The sequence below is a fragment of the Haematobia irritans genome, chromosome 3 (assembly GCF_050003625.1).
Source record: "Haematobia irritans isolate KBUSLIRL chromosome 3, ASM5000362v1, whole genome shotgun sequence".
NCBI lineage: Eukaryota > Metazoa > Arthropoda > Insecta > Diptera > Muscidae > Haematobia > Haematobia irritans.
In genome coordinates, this window is record NC_134399.1 from 37,269,175 (window position 1) to 37,287,821 (window position 18,647).

General features: G+C 35.3%; 1 protein-coding gene across 4 annotated transcripts in view; it reads left to right on the top strand.

Moving 5' to 3' along the window:
- Nucleotides 1–5,224: 5,224 nt before the first annotated feature.
- LOC142230162 (G-protein coupled receptor moody) overlaps nucleotides 5,225–18,647 on the top strand; it is a 38,704-nt gene continuing 25,281 nt past the window's right edge. Inside the window, exon 1 of one of the 4 annotated variants that reach the window (XM_075300789.1) lies at nucleotides 5,225–5,788. The gene's annotated coding sequence lies outside the window, so the exon portion shown is untranslated. Of the gene's footprint in view, nucleotides 5,789–5,867; nucleotides 6,023–17,706; nucleotides 17,854–18,647 lie in introns of those variants that run through there. The other 3 variants (XM_075300790.1, XM_075300791.1, XM_075300792.1) reach the window with 3 other exon arrangements.

An 18,647-nucleotide genomic window follows, 5' to 3' on the forward strand; every position in this document is an offset into this window, starting at 1 on the left:
GATATTTGGTGGCGGAGGGGGAGCTCCCCTTTGTTCGACTTTTTTTAAAGTACAGTGAAAAAACTAAAATTCTCTAAATTATCTGAGATTTACAGAGAACATGCGGTGAGGTTATGGAATTAATATGGGGTACCTGATGATTTCATATGTGGACGGGGGAGGTCCCCCCCCTTGCCCTACGTTTGAAACTAGGAACAAAATTATGCGATTTGCTTGAAATTTTCATAGAATGTTGGGGTTGGCATCTAGACAAAAATCTGCTACATTATTTTTCGATATTTGGTCGGGGAGGGGCGCCACCCCTTTGCCCGACTTTTTTTTAAAGTACAGTGAAAACAAAACTAAACTTCCCCGACTGAAAATTTACGGAACAAATGGGTGAGGTTATGAAATTTATATCAGGTTCCTGATTTTTTAATAAAAATAAAAGGGCATAGGGAGACATCCTCTTCTCTTAGGTACATACAGAGAAACTTTACCGAGTTACTTGAAATTTACAGAGGACTGGGGAAATATTACGATATTAATAGTTGATACCTGATTTTGTTATATTTGGACGGAAGAGAGGTCGCCCCTTTAGGCTTATAATTTGCTTTACATTTTCTGGGACGTTTACAAAAGATACGCTACATCACTTTTCGATATTTGGTCGGGGAGGAGGTCCTCCTCTAAAGCTACAAAAAAATCAAAAATTCTTAAGTTTTCTTGAAATTAACAAAAGCAGTGGGGGAAGGTTATGAACGAAGAGGCAACCTTCCTTGCCCCACACTTGAAGGAAAGTTTCAAGAATTTTCAGGGAAAGTTAGGGATGCTATTCACTACGGTGTTTGTCGATATTGTATCGGGAAAAGTGACGTCCCTTTAAAACAATAGAGCAAAATTTAAACATCTCCGATCTACTTGAAATTTACAGGGAACGTGGGAGGAGGTGATTAAATGTATACATGATTGATGATTAGTAGGTATATCAGTTTTCGATATATGGATGGGGAAGGGGAAAATTGAAATAAACTTTGTCGATTTACTTCGATAGAATTTATAGGGACCATTTAATAGTTTGTGAAATTAATATAGGGTACGTGATAGTTCGATATCAGGTCGGAGTAGAGCGAAGGTGGGGAGAGGGTTCCCTTTTGTCCGTTTTTTTTTTCTTAAATTGAAAGTAGAGGGTTTTCTGTAAATGGGAACTCAATACATAATTTTATGACATATTTTATGCGCAGGCTTCTGCCTGACTTCTTTTTAGTAAAGAACTTAAATTTACATGAAATTGGCAGCCAACGTAGAGGGTGCATCATTTTCCAACATTTTAGCAAATGTTAATGTGGTAAAATTTTTTACTACTTTTGCTTTTTCCGATTTATTGGATGGGAAACAGTAATTCTTTATATGTTATTATAATGTAGTGCTCAATTTTCAGATATATTGAGAAGAAGGATACCTTTCCTGGACAAACCACACTTAAAACTCACAAGAAATATAGAAGATTGTCCAACTACTTGAATACAGAACATTATTTAAAAAATTTGGAGGAAAGGGTACACCCTCTCCCCGACATTTTTTAAGACGAACCGTTTTACATATGCATATCCGTCGTATTTGTACCTATAAACGAAAAAGCACGTAGTCGGATTTGTTTGAAAGAATTCAAATCTTTTCGAATTTGTTTTCAGCACGAAGGATATGGTTGACTGACTTAACGCAAAATATTCCTACAAGTACGCTTTGGAAGGCGCAGCGAAGCGGGCCGGGTTACGCTAGTATATATATATATATATATATATATATATATATATATATATATATATATATATATATATATATATATATATATATATATATATATATATATATATATATATATATATATATATATATATATATATATATATATATAATTACGAATCGATATGGACTTTTGTACGGTACGTAGAGAGCCAGAATTTAAATATGGGTGTCGCTTATATGGGGGCTATATACAATTATGAACTTGTATGGTTATTAGAGACCATGTACTAACACCATGTACCAAATTTCAGCCGGATTGTATGAAATTTACTTCTTTTAGAGGCTCCGCAAGCCGAGTCTGGGGATCGATTTATATGGGGGCTATATATGATTATAGACTTACATCGACCAATTTTTGATGGTTGTTAGAGACCATATACTAACACCATGTACCAAATTTCAGTCGGATCGGATGAAATTTGCTTCTTCTAGAGGCTCCGTAAGCCGAATCGGTTTATATGGGGTCTATATATAATTATGGACCGATGTGGACCAATTTTTGAATGGTTGTTAGAGACCATATACTAACATCATGTACCAAATTTCAGCCGGATCGGATGAAATTTGCTTCTCTTAGAGGATCCTCAATCCAAATTTGGGGGTCCGTTTATATGGGGGCTATACGTAAAAGTGGACCGATATGTCCCATTTGCAATACCATCCGACCTACATCAATAACAACTACTTGTGCCAAGTTACAAGTCGATAGCTTGCTTCGTTCGGAAGTTAGCGTGATTTCAACAGACGGACGGACATGCTCAGATCGACTCAGAATTTCACCACGACCCAGAATATATACTTTATGGGGTCTTAGAGCAATATTTCGATGTGTTACAAACGGAATGACAAAGTTGATATACCCCCATCCTATGGTGGAGGGAATAAAAGGTAGATTAAATACATACACTGAAAAAACAGTGAACCCACCAGGAAGAAAACTTTCGGTTAATTTTAGAAAATTTTGAATGTAGAAAATTTTAACTAAACAGTATTACAAACGTTTGCATCACGCCGATGTCGCAAAAATAAGTAAATATTTTTCGACAAATTCAAGAAAATTTATATATAACTAAGACACGAATTTAGTTAATCTTTATGCTTCATTTGAGTAAATGTTTTTCCTCGGTTTTAGTTAATTTAACTAACGTACACAAAAAAGTAAAGAAAACTTCCTCCAAACATAATAATTCCATGAACTAAAATAAAATTAAATTGGCTTTAGTGAAATAGAGAGTTCACTTTTTTTTTTTGAGTGTATATAATTCAGTTCTTGACCGATATGAATTTTTGCACTGTAAAAAAGAGACAGAAGTGAAATATGGGGGTCGGTTTATATAGGGCCTATATACACGCAAAAAAATAATTCTTTCCTCCCAAACGAAATTTTAGACAAACAAAGTTCGTTTCTCTTTGCTTTTCGCTATAAGGAAGTTTCTTTGGAAGTTTCATCAATAACAACTACTTGTGACAAGTTTCAAGTCGATAGCTTGTTAGCTTGTTAGCGGAAGTTAGCGTGATTTCCACAGACGGACGAACGGACATCGCTAGATCAACTCAGAATTTCACCACGACCCAGAATATATATACTTCTTGGGTCTTAGAACAATATTTCGATGTGTTATAAACAGAATGACAAAGTTAATATACCCTCCATCCTATGGTGGAGGGTATAAAAATGTGTGAGAACAACAACTCATAGACTTTAACCCCAATATTCATAAAAGTTAACATAACCTTTAAACCTTCTATTACCATACAAATTCCTTCGATAAACTGTCAGTAAATTATTATAAACATGGGCATAAATCTTATATATAAATGGTCCTTCGGTGTAAAACTCTGATCCGAAGATTACACTGAAAAACATATTGACCTAATATGGAAGATTATGCAACTTAAATTTTAGGACTCGAAGTTTACGCAATGCTAAGGACAAAATTCTTTAAAATAATGACATTTTAATTAAAAGAAAGTTTATAATCCTTGCTTAAATTTTTTTTTTTAATTAAATTTAGGACACAAGTCTTGAAATTTTGCGTCCCTCTGTTGAAGTTGTAGATTTTGGAGTAAGGTAAATGTTCCTTAAAATAAAGAAAAACATTTTTAATTTAAAGAAATCGTCTTTAACTCAACTGGCATATTGAATTTTTAAATTAAAAATAAAAATGCTTCAAATATAGGCCAAGACTTATTTTAAGAATTTGCATCTTTGGTCTAAAGTTTTTTTTTTAGCATTAAGAAAACAGGTTTTACTTTGAAGTACGTGGCATAATTTGGATTTTGAAACTGGAATTTGTTTGTACATGAATACCTTTATTAATATATCGCAAACAGAGAATAAAAATTCGATGAATGAGATCTGTATCCAATTTTAATTTTATCGATCCTAGATTTAAAGCCAGGGAGGTCCCTAAAAAAATTCTTTATTTTAATGAAGCCGCATCTTTGGCTCGGAATCAATACCAAAATCCTTAAAGGAAGGTCAAAATCTTTGGATCCAAGTAAACTTTTTTTTGAGTCTAAGGACGAACGAAGGAAATAAGCCCAAAGAGCACCTTTCTCCTTCGTTTTCACAAATTTCCAATTTTTGATTTGTACTGTGTAGTTAATATGTATTGCAACCAACTTCAGGTTGCTATCCTTTCTCAACCGCTCGTCTTACGGCTGCTTTTGTAAGCTTGTAAACAATAACATGAACTGTCTCTGCAGTAAATCTGTCACACTAGCGGCTTAGATATGATAGCCACCGGAAAAACCGGTTGCAGTAGATATCAGCAAATTGTGTTCAACAAAGCCAAATCTAGGGGGGAAAGCAACGCTGTTCTCCAATGTCGTATTTCCTTGGCGGTGCCATTAGTGTCACTTTACACCACAAAGTTGTGTAAATTAATAAAAATATGACCACTGCTCGTTTTTTCATCTCGACTATGTCCTTATACGGCAGGTTAATTTCAAATACGCATACATCACAGGCCTTTTCAAATATTCGCCCAGTGTAAATATTTAAAATAATTTTTGGATACCTATAAAGCGTTGGTTCTTTTTTTACTTTTCCTTAATTTGACTTTGCTGGAAAATTCAGAACACACTTTTAGCACGATTCTCTAGTGATTCGTCGATGAAATTGTTTAAATACAACAATAAGAACTACATACAACACAAATATCAAACAAAAAAATACAAAAAAATAAAAATCAAACAGCAGTAGCAACAATAACGAAAATGTAAACAAATCCCATTCAAAATTGCCCGATGAAGTCAATTGCTATTGTATTCGCACCAGAAGGAGGGCTTCGAGACGAAGGAATTTCATCCCAATGATCGTTCTTGCTGCCGCGTCATAGATCGCTGCAACCATTGCCTCTCCCGATGATCTTGATTGTTTTTGTTCTTTTCGATATTTTTACTTTTTAGTATAATTCAGATGTTTCAACCGTTAATATACACAAAAGAGCTTTTCCGATCGCAACGTAGTTGTGCAGTAGTACTGTTCCATACCATTCTTACATAACGCCAGGAAGAAAACGTAAAGAATTATCCTACGGCGGCTTGTTCCTTGTACGCGCTTAGTCTTAGTCAGTGTTCGGTGTTTGGTCGATTGGTAAATTCGCCGTAACTCGCGTTAAATACAGCACCAGCATATCTGTGCTCTTCGCCGTTTAGTTTCGGTGACAGTGACAAGAATCGTGTGTGTGTATCTTAACCACATCCAATGTATTCAGTGGGGGAAACCCCATCACAACGGCTATAGTGGGGCAGCAGTACATACACTACTGCTTGTAGCTATGCATCCATCAACATCGTCATAGGTACCAGTGAAAACATTCATTCACTCGCCCATGTCCGCCCCATACGCCACCGAGTGTGATAGCAACGAACGATCGCCAATAATCTCAAAGAGAAGAAAAACTCACGCACCAAAATCATTTTGGATAATTCCATTTCCCAATTTCTTGTTATTCATTGGCACAAAGTCATAAACAAATTTGAATTTTATTTAGTAAGTGTGAGATGGATATGCGTATGTATATATGTATGTGTGTATGTGTGTGTTTGTATGTATTATTACGTGAACGCAGAGAGTAATGGGCCTGCTACCACCTACAAACGTATCACTGAATAGGAGATAAATACTCGCACTATATAGGAAAAATGAAGAAAACAAAACAATTGTATTTGCTCCCGAGGGAATATCAATAAATTGTGGACTTCAAAGTGTTTCGCGGAAGCAACGGTAAATATGTGCTCGTTTATTTTTATGGCTTTTACCCGCCGATGACAAGTGGCCTAAGCTTCATAGAGTGAAAGAATCAGACACCGCATGAGACATCGATTAACAGTGGATTGTAATTTTCCCTTTCAGGTGCAGTAGGATGTGCGGCAAAATATATTGTAATATTATTGGTGCATGTTTAAGCAGTGATCACATAAAGGATCGTTCAATCCGATATAGTAACGGATTGGACGATTGAACTTGGTTATCAGATTTTTGTTTTTGAGCCAGGGTTGCCATATGTATTATAAATTATTTATTTATATTTGGGATGCATTTGAAAAAATGCGAATTCCATAAAATAATACATTTTCTTTTCAAATTAAGTTATATAGGATTTACGGGGTAGCTGATATGTAATGTAACAAAGAAAAGCGTTATAGTCTAATATATAAAAATAAGTCGGGTTTTCCTTCCTGACGCTTTAACTCCAGAACGCACAAATCTATTTCCAAACCTATTTTGCATTCGTTGGAAAGGTCTTGGGCTCCGTAAGGTATATACCAAAGAAAATTCAAGAAAAGTTTCAATGGAAAAGCGGAATAATTTGAATTCATAGCAAAAACAAAAATTCTCTGATTTATTTGAGATTTACAGAAAACACGCCGTGAGGTCATTAGCGTAGCTAGACAATTTTCCTAGGGGGGGGCTATAGACCCCCTAACTAAAAATTTATATTTCATTTATTTATATTTCAATTAATGTTTTATTTCATAAAAATGAATAAAAAAAAATTAGACCTCAAAATAACTCGAAAATTAATTTATAATAAAGCAACTAAAAGTAGTTCCACTCATTTCCAAGCAAAAAAATTTGGAAGTTCTTGCAAAGGCACAATTTTAAAAGTACTTCCAGAAGATGTACTCCCAATGATGTTCTTTGTTTTAACTACTCAGGAAGTTCTTTTAATTAAATTTTTCATAACTTGGTTTTTTCATACTTTTAATGGGAAATTTTAACTTTTTTGTTTCAAATACCTTAAAAACGAAGTAAGAATTCATAAAATGGTACAAATAATTTAAATTTTGTCGAAAAAAAATTCTAAATCCAATCTGAAAAACTTGTGAATTTTTGAAAATATTTGAGGTCAAACGTTTCCGACAAGCATTAGAATCCATTAAAAATTATAAAAATTATTTATTTGACAAAATATAACAGAATTTTTTAATTTACATTCAAAACATTGAATTCGGATCACATCTAAAGAAGTGATGCAAATTCAGTGCAACGGCTGTTGAAATGGAGGACTTCCGTCCTATGACAAGCCCATGTTAAATTCATCGCTTCTTCGCCAATTTTGCACCACTTCTAAATCCAAAAAGATCATTTTCATTACTTTTTTGGCGACGCTTTTTTGGCTGGGCTTGTTTATTTTTTATAAAAATGGAAAATCGTAGATAGGTTTTCAAATTCTGGGGGGGAGCTAAAATTTTTCTGGGGGGGTCTAAGCCCCCTCCCCAGAGGCCTTCCTACGCTTATGCGTGAGGTTATGAATTTTTTATGGTGTTTCTGATTTTTTAATATTTGGACGGGAAGGGGGCCTCCCCCTTGCCCGACTTTTTGAAAATTGGAACAAAATTGTCCGATTTGCTTAAAGTTGTCAGGGAAAGTTGAAGTGGGCGTCTAGGTAAAGAATAACAACTTTATTTTTCGAGGAGTAACATACAGTGAAAAAACTAAAATTTGTCGACTTACTGAAATTTTACGGAGAACTTGGGGGAGATTATAAAATTTATATGAGGTATATGATTTTTTAATATTTGGTCGGGGAAAAAAAGGGCACAAGGAGACCTAATTTCTCCTCAATTACATACCGTGAAACAATTAAACTTTTCCAGTTTACTTGAAATTTTTAGAGGATGTGGGGTACGTTATGTTATTCACCGGTCGCTGTCCACTCAGCCGACTGTCGATTGTCAGGAATGTAGTGATGGAGTCATGTTTCTTCCATTGTCACATATCAACGGAAAAACTCAGGTGTATTACGAGTTAACAGCTGCAAACACCGCTCAGAATCATCAACACGTTGTTGTTTTTGGTCAAATATGAGCTCCCGCGGCACCCATTTTGCACAGAGCTTCCGCATATCCAAATATTGATGAATGATGTGACCAACACGTTCCTTTGATATCTTTAAGGCCTCTGCTATCTCGATCAACTTCATTTTACGGTCATTCATAATCATTTTGAGGATTTTTTTGATGTTTTCGTGGTTACCTCTTTCGGGCGTCCACTGCGTTCACAGTCCTCCGTGCTCATGTCACCACGCTTTTGCATACCAATCAATTATTGTTGATTTCCCTGGGGCAGAGTCCGAAAACTCATTATCAAGCCAAGTATTTGCTTCCACCGTATTTTTTCCCTTCAGAAAACAGTATTTTATCAAAACACGAAATTCCTTTTTTCCATTTTTTTCACAATAACAAAAGTTGCTTCACAAAAGACGCTCTATCTCACAAACTAATTGACTTACAGACGTAAAATTTTAACACGAATCATTTGAAGGTTGGTACTATATAAAAATAATATGCAGTTAATACTAGCGACGCCATCTATGTGTCAGACCGGGGACTTATCAGCCAACCTGTTACAATGGATATCTGATTTTGTGATATTGGGAAGGGTATAGGGGCCTCCCCTTGCCCTGCTGTTTAAAAATTGGGCTTATAATTTGCTTGAGATTTTCTGGGACGTCTACACAATATACACTATATCCATAAGCGTAGGAAAGCCTCTGGGGAGGGGGCTTAGACCCCCCCAGAAAAATTTTAGCCCCCCCCAGAATTTGAAAAGCTATTTACGATTTTCCATTGTTTTTATAAAAATTATAAACAAGTATATACAACCGCACAAAGTTCCGCTAAAGACTTTCATGCACAATCGAATTACTCGGGTTGTGGTAGCTGTTGTCGATGGCAATATATAGTTTTATATCTTAACATTATCTTCTAAATTGTGAGTTAGTTTCTTTATTATAAGTGAATGTTTGAAGTTTGATATTTATGAAATAAAGCTGTGGTTGAATTTATGATTTAAGTTCTTAAATGTATGTTTAGTTTAATAACTAAAGCTTTTTTATACCCACCACCATAGAATGGTGACGGGGTATAATAAGTTTGTCATTCCGTTTGTAACGCATCGAAATATCGATTTCCGACTATATAAAGTATATATATTCTTGATCAGGGAGAAATTCTAAGACGATATAAGCATGTCCGTCTGTCCGTCTGTCTGTCTGTCTGTCTGTCTGGCTGTCTGTTGTAATCACGCTACAGTATTCAATAATGGAGCTATCGTCCTGAAATTTGGCACAGGATCGTCTTTTGTCTGCGCGCAGGTCAAGTTCGAAGATGGGCTATATCGGGCCATGTTTTGGTATAGCCCCCATATAAACCGACCTCCCGATTTGGGGTCTTTCGCTTATAGAAACCGTAGTTTTCATCCAATTTGCGCGAAATTGAAAATCTAGAGATATTTTAGGACCTTGAAGAGGTGTGCCAAAAATGGTGAGTGTCGGTCCATGTTTTGGTATAGCCCCCATATAAACCGACCTCCCGATTTGGGGTCTTTCGCTTATAGAAACCGTAGTTTTCATCCAATTTGCGCGAAATTGAAAATCTAGAGGTATTTTGGGACCTTGAAGAGGTGTGCCAAAAATGGTGAGTGTCGGTCCATGTTTTGGTATAGCCCCCATATAGACCGATCTCCCGATTTTACTTCTTGGGCTTATAGAAACCGCAGTTTTTATTCAATTTACCTGAAATTGGAAATATAGAGGTATTGTAGGACCACAAATACGTGTGCCAAAAATTGTGAGTATCCGTCCATATTTTGGTATAGCCCCCATATAGAGCGATCTCCCGATTTGGGGTCTTGGGCTTATAGAAACCGTAGTTTTTATCCAATTTGTCTGAAATTGGAAATCTAGAGGTAGTTTAGGACCATAAAGAGGTGTGCCAAGAATGGTGAGTATCGGTCCATATTTTGGTGTAGCCCCCAAATAGTATCAATTACTATTTTTTAAATTAAATTGACTAAACCAGACTAAACAAAATAATAAAGGAGCTTTAGTTATTCAACTAAATCAAAAGTTCAACCACAGATTTATTTTATAAATACCAGATTAAAAACATTGCCATCGGCAACTGCTACCACAACCAAAGTAATTCGATTGTGCATGAAAATCTTTAGCGGAACTTTCTGCTGTGTATATACTTGTTTAATTTTTAGAAAAATGTAAAATCGTAAATAGGTTTTCAAATTCTGGGGGGGGGCTAAAATTTTTCTGGGGGGTCTAAGCCCCCTCCCCAGAGGCCTTCCTACGCTTATGGTCCCCATATAAAACGACCTCCCGATTTGGGGTCTTGGGTTTATAGAAACCGTAGTTTTTATCCAATTTGTCTGAAATTGGAAATCTAGAGGTATTTTGGGACCATAAAGAGGTGCGCCGAAAATGGTGAGTATCGGTCCATATTTTTGTATCGCCCCCATACAGACCGATTTCCCGATTTTACTTCTTGGGCTTCTAGAATCCGAAGTTTTTATCCTATTTGCCTGAAATTGGAAATCTATAGGTATTTTCGGGTCATAAAGAGGTGTGCCGAAAGCGGTGAGTATCGGTCCATATTTTAGTATAGCCCCCATCAGAACGATCTCCCGATTAAACTCCTTGGGTTTCTAGAAACCGTAGTTTTTATCTGATTTGCCAGAAATTGTAAATACTGATCATGAAAATTGTTTGAAACTCAATGTAAAATTTCCAGATTTTACTTCTACAGATTTAAGATTTCAAATCAAGACGTTATTTTATATTTTTCTTGCACACTTACAAGAGATGTTAATGATTCCTCTAAAACTCAAGCAAAAATGGTTCTTATAAATCCAGAATCTGATATAGTCCTCATAGGTGAAATCTTTAAATTTATCTTCGGGAAGTGTCCTCAAGTCCTCTAGCCCTCCTGAAATTTCAAAGGAAACCCTAATATCTGGTTCATGGTGGTGGGTATTTAAGATTCGGCCCGGCCGAACTTACTGCTGTATATACTTGTTATTATTTTATTTAGTCTGGTTTAGTCAATTTAATTAAAAAATAATTATACCCTGCTCCACACTGTGGAACAGGGTATTATAAGTTAGTGAGTATGTTTGCAACACCCAGAAGGAGACGAGATAGACACATGGTGTCTTTGGAAAAAATGCTCAGGGTGGGCTCTTAAGTCGATATAGCGATGTCCGTCTGTCCGTCTGTCCGTGAACACATTTTTGTAATCAAAGTCTAGGTCGCAGTTTTAGACCAATCGACTTCAAATTTGGCACAAGTATGTGTTTTGGCTCAGAATAGATCCCTATTGATTTTGGAAGAAATCGGTTCAGATTTAGATATAGCTCCATATATATATTTCGCCCGATATGGACTTATATGGCCCCAGAAGCCAGAGTTTTACCCCAATTTGGTTGAAATTTTACACAGGGAGTAGAATTAGCATTGTAGCTATGCGTGCCAAATTTGGTTGAAATCGGTTCAGATTTAGATATAGCTCCCATATATAGCTTTCGGCCGATTTACACTCATATGACCACAGAGGCCAATTTTTTGCTCCGATTTAGTTGAAATTTTGCACAGGGAGTAGAATTAGCATTGTAGCTATGCATGCCAAATTTGGTTGAAATCGGTTCAGATTTAGATATATCTCCCATATATAGCTTTCGCCCGATTTACACTCATATGACCACAGAGGTCAATTTTTAACTCCGATTTAGTTGAAATTTTGCACAGGGAGTATAATTAGCATTGTTGCTATGCGTGCCAAATTTGGTTGAAATCGGTTCAGATTTAGATATAGCTCCCATATATATGTTTTTCTGATTTCGACAAAAATGGTCAAAATACCAACATTTTCCTTGTTAAATCGCTACTGCTTAGACGAAAAGTTGTAAAAATGACTCTAATTTTCCTAAACTTCTAATACATATATATCGAGCGATAAATCATAAATAAACTTTTGCGAAGTTTCCTTAAAATTGCTTCAGATTTAAATGTTTCCCATATTTTTTTACTAAAATTGTGTTCCACCCTAGTGCATTAGCCAACTTAAATTTTGAGTCTTTAGATTTTGTAAAAGTCTATCAAATTCTGTCCAAATCGAGTGATATTTAAATGTATGTATTTGGGACAAACCTTTATATATAGCACCCAACACATTTGACGGATGTGATATGGTATCGAAAATTTAGATCTACAAAGTGGTGCAGAGTATAATATAGTCGGCCCCGCCCGACTTTAGACTTTCCTTACTTGTTGATATTAAAATGAATATCTTAATAATGCGTCGCCAAAAAAGAAGTGAAAATGTTCTTTTTGTGTCCGGAAGTGGTGCAAAATTGGCGGAGAAGCGATAAATGTAATATTAACTTGTCATAGGACATATGTCCACCGTTTCAACAGCCGTTGCAATGAATTTGCATCACTTCTTAAGGTGCGATCCGAATTCAGTGTATTGAATGTGAATTGAAAACTTTTATGATATTTTCCCAATTAAATAATTTTTATATTTTTATGTTTTTATGATTTAATGCATTCTAACACTTGTTTGAAACGTTTTCCCTCGAATATTTTCAAAAATTATCGATTTTTCTATAATGGATTTGGCATTTTTGTAGCATAATTTGAATGATTTGTACCATATTATTTATTCTTACTCTTTTCTTAAACTATTTGAAAAAAAGAAAACAAAAAATTACCCATTAAAACATGAAAAAAATTAAAGTAAAAAACTTCCTGTGTAGTTAAATAATTAACTTCTTTGTGAGGACATTTTTGGAAGTGCTTTAAGGTTGTGCCTTTAGAACAACTCCCAATTTTTTGCTGGAAAAAGTGTGGAACTACTTTTAGTTGGTTTATTAAATTAATTGTCTAGTTATTTTGATGTCTGATTTTTTATTCATGTTTATGAAATAAAACATTAATTGAACCTATAAGTTCAGTCTATAAATTCTTAGCTAGGGGGGCTTAACCCCCCCTAGGAAAATTGTCTAGCTACGCTAATGACTATATCATTTTTCGATATTTGGATGTGAAGGGGACCTCCTCTAAAACTGAAAAAAAACTAGAATTCTCAAGTTTATTTGACATTTACAAAGGCCGTAGGGGAAGGTTATGAAATCAATAGGGAGTACTTGATTTTTGGGTAATTGGATGGAAATCTTTTCCTTGCCCCACACTATGAAACTTGAAGGAACGTTTACAGATTTTCTTGGAATTTGCGGAGAAAGTGACGTCCCTTTACAAAAAATAGAGCAAAATCCAACCTTCTCCGATTTACTTCAAAATTAGGAGAAGATGATTAAATTTATTCAGGGTACACTAAAAAAAATATTGTCCTAATATGGAGGATTATGCAACTTAAATTTTAGGACTCAAAATTTACGCAATTCTAAGGACAAAATTCTTTAAAATAATGGCATTTTAATTAAAAGAAAGTTTATAATCCTTGTTTCAAATTTTTTTTTTCATTAAATTTAGGACACAAATCTTGAACTTTTGCGTCCCTTTGTTGAAGTTGAAGATCTTTGAAGTAAGGCAAATGTTCCTTAAAATAAATAAAAACATTTTTCATATAAAGAAGTCGTCTTTAACTCAACTGACAATTTTTAAATTTAATATAAAAACGCTTCAAATATAGGCTAAGACTTATTTTAAGGATTTGCATCTTTGGTTTAAAGTTTTTTTTAGCATTAAGAAAACAGTTTTTACTTTGAAGTACTTGGCATAATTTGGATTTTGAAACTGGAATTTGTTTGTACATGGATACCTTTATTAATATATCGCAAACAGAGAATAAAAATTCGATGACTGAGATCTGTATCCAATTTTAATTTTATTGATCCTAGATTTAAAGCCAGGGAGGTCCGTAAAAAATGTCTTTATTTTAAAGAAGCCGCATCTTTGGCTCGGAATCAATACCAAAATCCTTAAAGGAAGATCAAAATATTTGCATCCAAGTATACCTTTTTTTTGTGTGTACATGACTTTTCGATGTCTAGTTGGGGAAGGGGAATAGTGAAGTTGGGTCGTTTGTGAAATGAATATAGGTACGTAAATTTACTATACCTGGTCGGGAGGAGCGAAGGAAGGGGTTTCCTTTTGCCCGGTTTTTTGAAAATAGAAAGTAGAGGATTGTCGATAACCCTCCACCATAGGATGGGGGTATATTAACTTTGTCATTCAGTTTGTAACACATCGAAATATTGCTCTAAGACCCCATAAAGTGTATATATTCTGGGTCGTGGTGAAATGCTGAGTCAATCTGAGCATGTCTGTTCGTCCGTCTGTTGAAATCACGCTAACTTCCGAACGAAACAAGCTATCGACTTGAAACTTGGCACAAGTAGTAGTTATTGATGTAGGTCGGATGGTAATGCAAATGGGCCATATCGGTCCACTTTTACGTATAGCCCCCATATTAACGAACCCCCAAATTTGGATTGAGAATCTTCTAAGAGAAGCAAATTTCATCCGATCCGGCTGAAATTTGGTACATGGTGTTAGTATATGGTCTCTAACAACCATGCAAAAATTGGTCCACATCGGTTCATAATTATATATAGCCCCCATATAAACCGATCCCCAGATTCGGCTTGCGGAGCCTCTGAGAGAAGCAAATTTCATCCGATCCGCCTGAAATTTTGTACATGGTGTTAATATATGGTCTCTAATGTCCGTGCAAAAATTGGTCCACATCGGTTTATAATTATATATAGCCCCCATATAAACCGATCCCCAGATTTGACCTCCGGTGCCTTTTGGAGATGCAAAATTCATCCGATCTGGTTGAAATTTGGTACGTGGTGGTAGTATATGGTCTCTAACAACCATGTAAAAATTGGTCGATATCGGTCCATAATTATATATAGCCCCATATAAACCGATCCCCAGATTCGGCTTGCGGAGCCTCTAAGAGAAGCAAATTTCATCCGATCCGCCTGAAATTTGGTACATGGTGTTACTATAGGGTCTCTAATGTCCGTGCAAAAATTGGTCCACATCGGTTTATAATTATATATAGCCTCCATATAAACCGATCCCCAGATTTGACCTCCGGTGCCTTTTGGAGATGCAAAATTCATCCGATCTGGTTGAAATTTGGTACGTGGTGGTAGTATATGATATTTAACAACCATGTAAAAATTGGTCGATATCGGTCCATAATTATATATAGCCCCCATATAAACCGATCCCCAGAATTGGCTTGCGGATCCTTCAAGAGAAGCAAATTTCTTCCGATCCGGCTGAAATTTGGTACATGGTGTTAGTATATGGTCTCTAACAACCATGCAAATTTGGTCGATATCGGTCCATAATTATATATAGCCCCCATATAAACCGATCCCCAGATTTGACCTCCGGTGCCTTTTGGAGAAGGAAAATTCATGCGATCTGATTGAATTTTGGTACCACACCAAAAGTGGTCCATATAAGTCCATAATCATATATAGCCCCCATGTAAACCGATCCCGAGAATTGGTCTTGGAACCTCTTGGAGGAGTAAATTTCATCCAAGTAATTCGATTGTGGATGACAGTCTTTCGTAGAAGTTTCTACGCAATCCATGGCGGAGGGTACAAACGAGGGCGGTTCGGAAACTTCTTAGCCTATCAATGAAAGAGAATAGTTAGTTTTTCAAATATATTTTTATTTTTTATTATAATCTCCTGAAACTTCAATACACTTAGTCCAACGCTTTTCTAGCAATTCTATCCCTTGATTAAAATAGTTTTCCTCAAGGTCTTCAAAATAGTGGTTTACAACTGTAATTGCATCTTCATTTGAGGTAAAACGCTTGCCAGCAAGGCATTTTTTAGATTTGGAAACAAGTAAAAGTCACTGGTAGCCAAATCAGGAGAATAAGGTGGGTGGTCAAGCAACTCGTACTTTAATTCGTTGATTTTAGCCATTGTTAAAACACTCTTGTGCGCTGGTGCGTTGTCTTGATGAAAAATTATTTTTTGTTTGTTTTGTAAGCCAGGACTTTTTTCTCGAATTTGTACATTTAATTGATCCAAAAGGTTGCAATAGTACTCTGAATTTATTGTTTTACCTTTGAAGTCCCAAAAAACCGTTGCCATAACCTTACCAGCCGATTGAATTGTATTTGCCTTCTTTTGGACACTTCCTCCAGCTTCACCCCATTGTTTGGATTGTTCTTTTGTCTCTGGAGTATAGTGGTGGATCCATGTCTCATCAACAGTTATGAAACGACGCTTAAAATCCACTTTATTTCGCTTAAAACGATCCAAATAAGCTTGAGAAATGTTCATTCTTATGCGTGTTTGATCGACTGTTAACAAATGCGGCACCCATCCAGCAGAAAGCTTTTTCTTCTGTAGTTCTTCATGCAAAATTAAATGGACTCGATCATTTGAGATGCCCATGATATTAGCAATTTCACGCACTTTTATTCGTCGATCATTTAATACCATATCATGCACTTTGGCTACAATTTCTGTTGTTGTTGCTGTTTTTGGACGTCCACTACGTGGTTCATCTTCAATGCTTGTACGACCACGTTTAAATTCAGCAACCGAATTTTTTACTGTTGCATATGAAGGAGCACTTTCACCTAACATATTCACCATATCATTATGAATTTCTTGTCCCGATAAACCTTTTTTATGTAAATATTTAATGACAGCACGCATTTCTAATTTTTCCATTGTAAAAAAATTGGGGATGCATCTTTTTTGAACACCTGTTTCAATATGAAGGAGTTGCCAGATCGAAAATGTTAAATTTTTAACATGTGTTCATAACAGAGATGGAAGTTTCCAAAACACTTAACTTTTCTCTGTTTATACCGCGCTTTTTGTGCTAGGCTAAGAAGTTTCCGAACTGCCCTCGTACACGCAGAGAAGAAACATGATTGCCACAATCATATTGGAAGAGCAAAATAATATGATAGAAGCTGTTTTTGCGGCGACCATGCAACATTTTCACCTGCAATCACGTTGGCTCAGTGAATATGGTTCTAAGAAAACTAAAATTTTCCTCATCTAAAATGTTATTATATTGATAAAAAGAATTTTGTTTGGATCAAAAGACAATGGTCACGATCTAAAATGTTATGGTATTCGTCAAAAATGGTTTTCTTTCAGTTAAAAGGACATGGTCAAAACCTAAAAAACTTTTTTCGTTGTCGAAAAAAAGACGCCACTTGAGAAAAGAAAACACAAAATTAACTTTATTTATAGGTTTTTATTTATTTATAAATTAAATCGCTGTTTATTTGTATTTATAATGTCGTACAAGCAAACATCCCATATTTTTGCACACTCTATTTTGGTTTAATTTCAACAATAAGTAATCATTCCATATCGTGCTCATCAAATGTACAAACGCAGACATCATGTAACTGCAAATAAAAATAAATAATGCCATATAACAACATGCAGAACAAAAAACAGGTACATTTTTTCAAATACACTTCCCTTTTTGTGTTCACATAGAACCACGTGGACCTTCTGAATAAATAAATTAACACAAAACACAGTAATTCCATATTCTCCGTCCATTCCAAGAAACAAGCAACACACAACAGACGCGCAAAATGAAAATCACGTGTACCTGGTCAATGTTTTTATAAAATTCTTTTCGCTGCAAAAAAAAAAATAAAAAATTAAATCACGAAATAAAATCACGAAAACAATGTACATGGCCTTATTGGCCATTCAATGGTTCTAGACATGTCTATACGTAACCTATAAAAATACTTTTTCCCTGCAAGAAAGTAAAACAAGTAAGGAAAGTCTAAAGTCGGACGGGGCCGACTATATTATACCCTGCACCACTTTGTAGATCTAAATTTTCGATACCATATCACATCCGTCAAATGTGTTGTGTGCTATATATAAAGGTTTGTCCCAAATACATACATTTAAATATCACTCGATTTGGACAGAATTTGATAGACTTTTACAAAATCTATAGACTCAAAATTTAAGTTGGCTAATGCACTAGGGTGGAACACAATTTTAGTAAAAAACAAGTAAGTAAAGTCTAAAGTCGGGCGCGGCCGACTATAGTATACCCTTCACCACCATGTAGACCAACATTTGTGTTACCATCTCAACTACTTCAAATTTGCTGGGAGCTATATAAAGGTTTGCATTTCCAGATACAAATACTTATAATGGAGACAATTTTTTCTACTTCTACAAAATCTCTAAAATTAAAATTGAAATCGGCTAACGCCCTGGTATGAAACACAATGTTAGTAAAAAATATGGGAAATATGACGCGAGAGAAATTTTAATGCAATTGTACAAAGGAGCATTTATGATTTATCAGGTGATACGTATGTATTCGAGATATTGGACAATTTTAGTAATATTTACAATTTTTGCTACTTATCAGTGGCGATTTTACAAGGATATTGGTTAGTTCTCTCCAAGATATGTGGTCAAGTGTGGGTTGTGATATATTATTTGGTCAAGTCGGGCGACTTGGAGCCTTATTTAAAACTCAACCGTTCTGTGGAAATTCTGTCATTACAGTGTGTGATTAAGATATGGGGAAATCATCACAGAATTT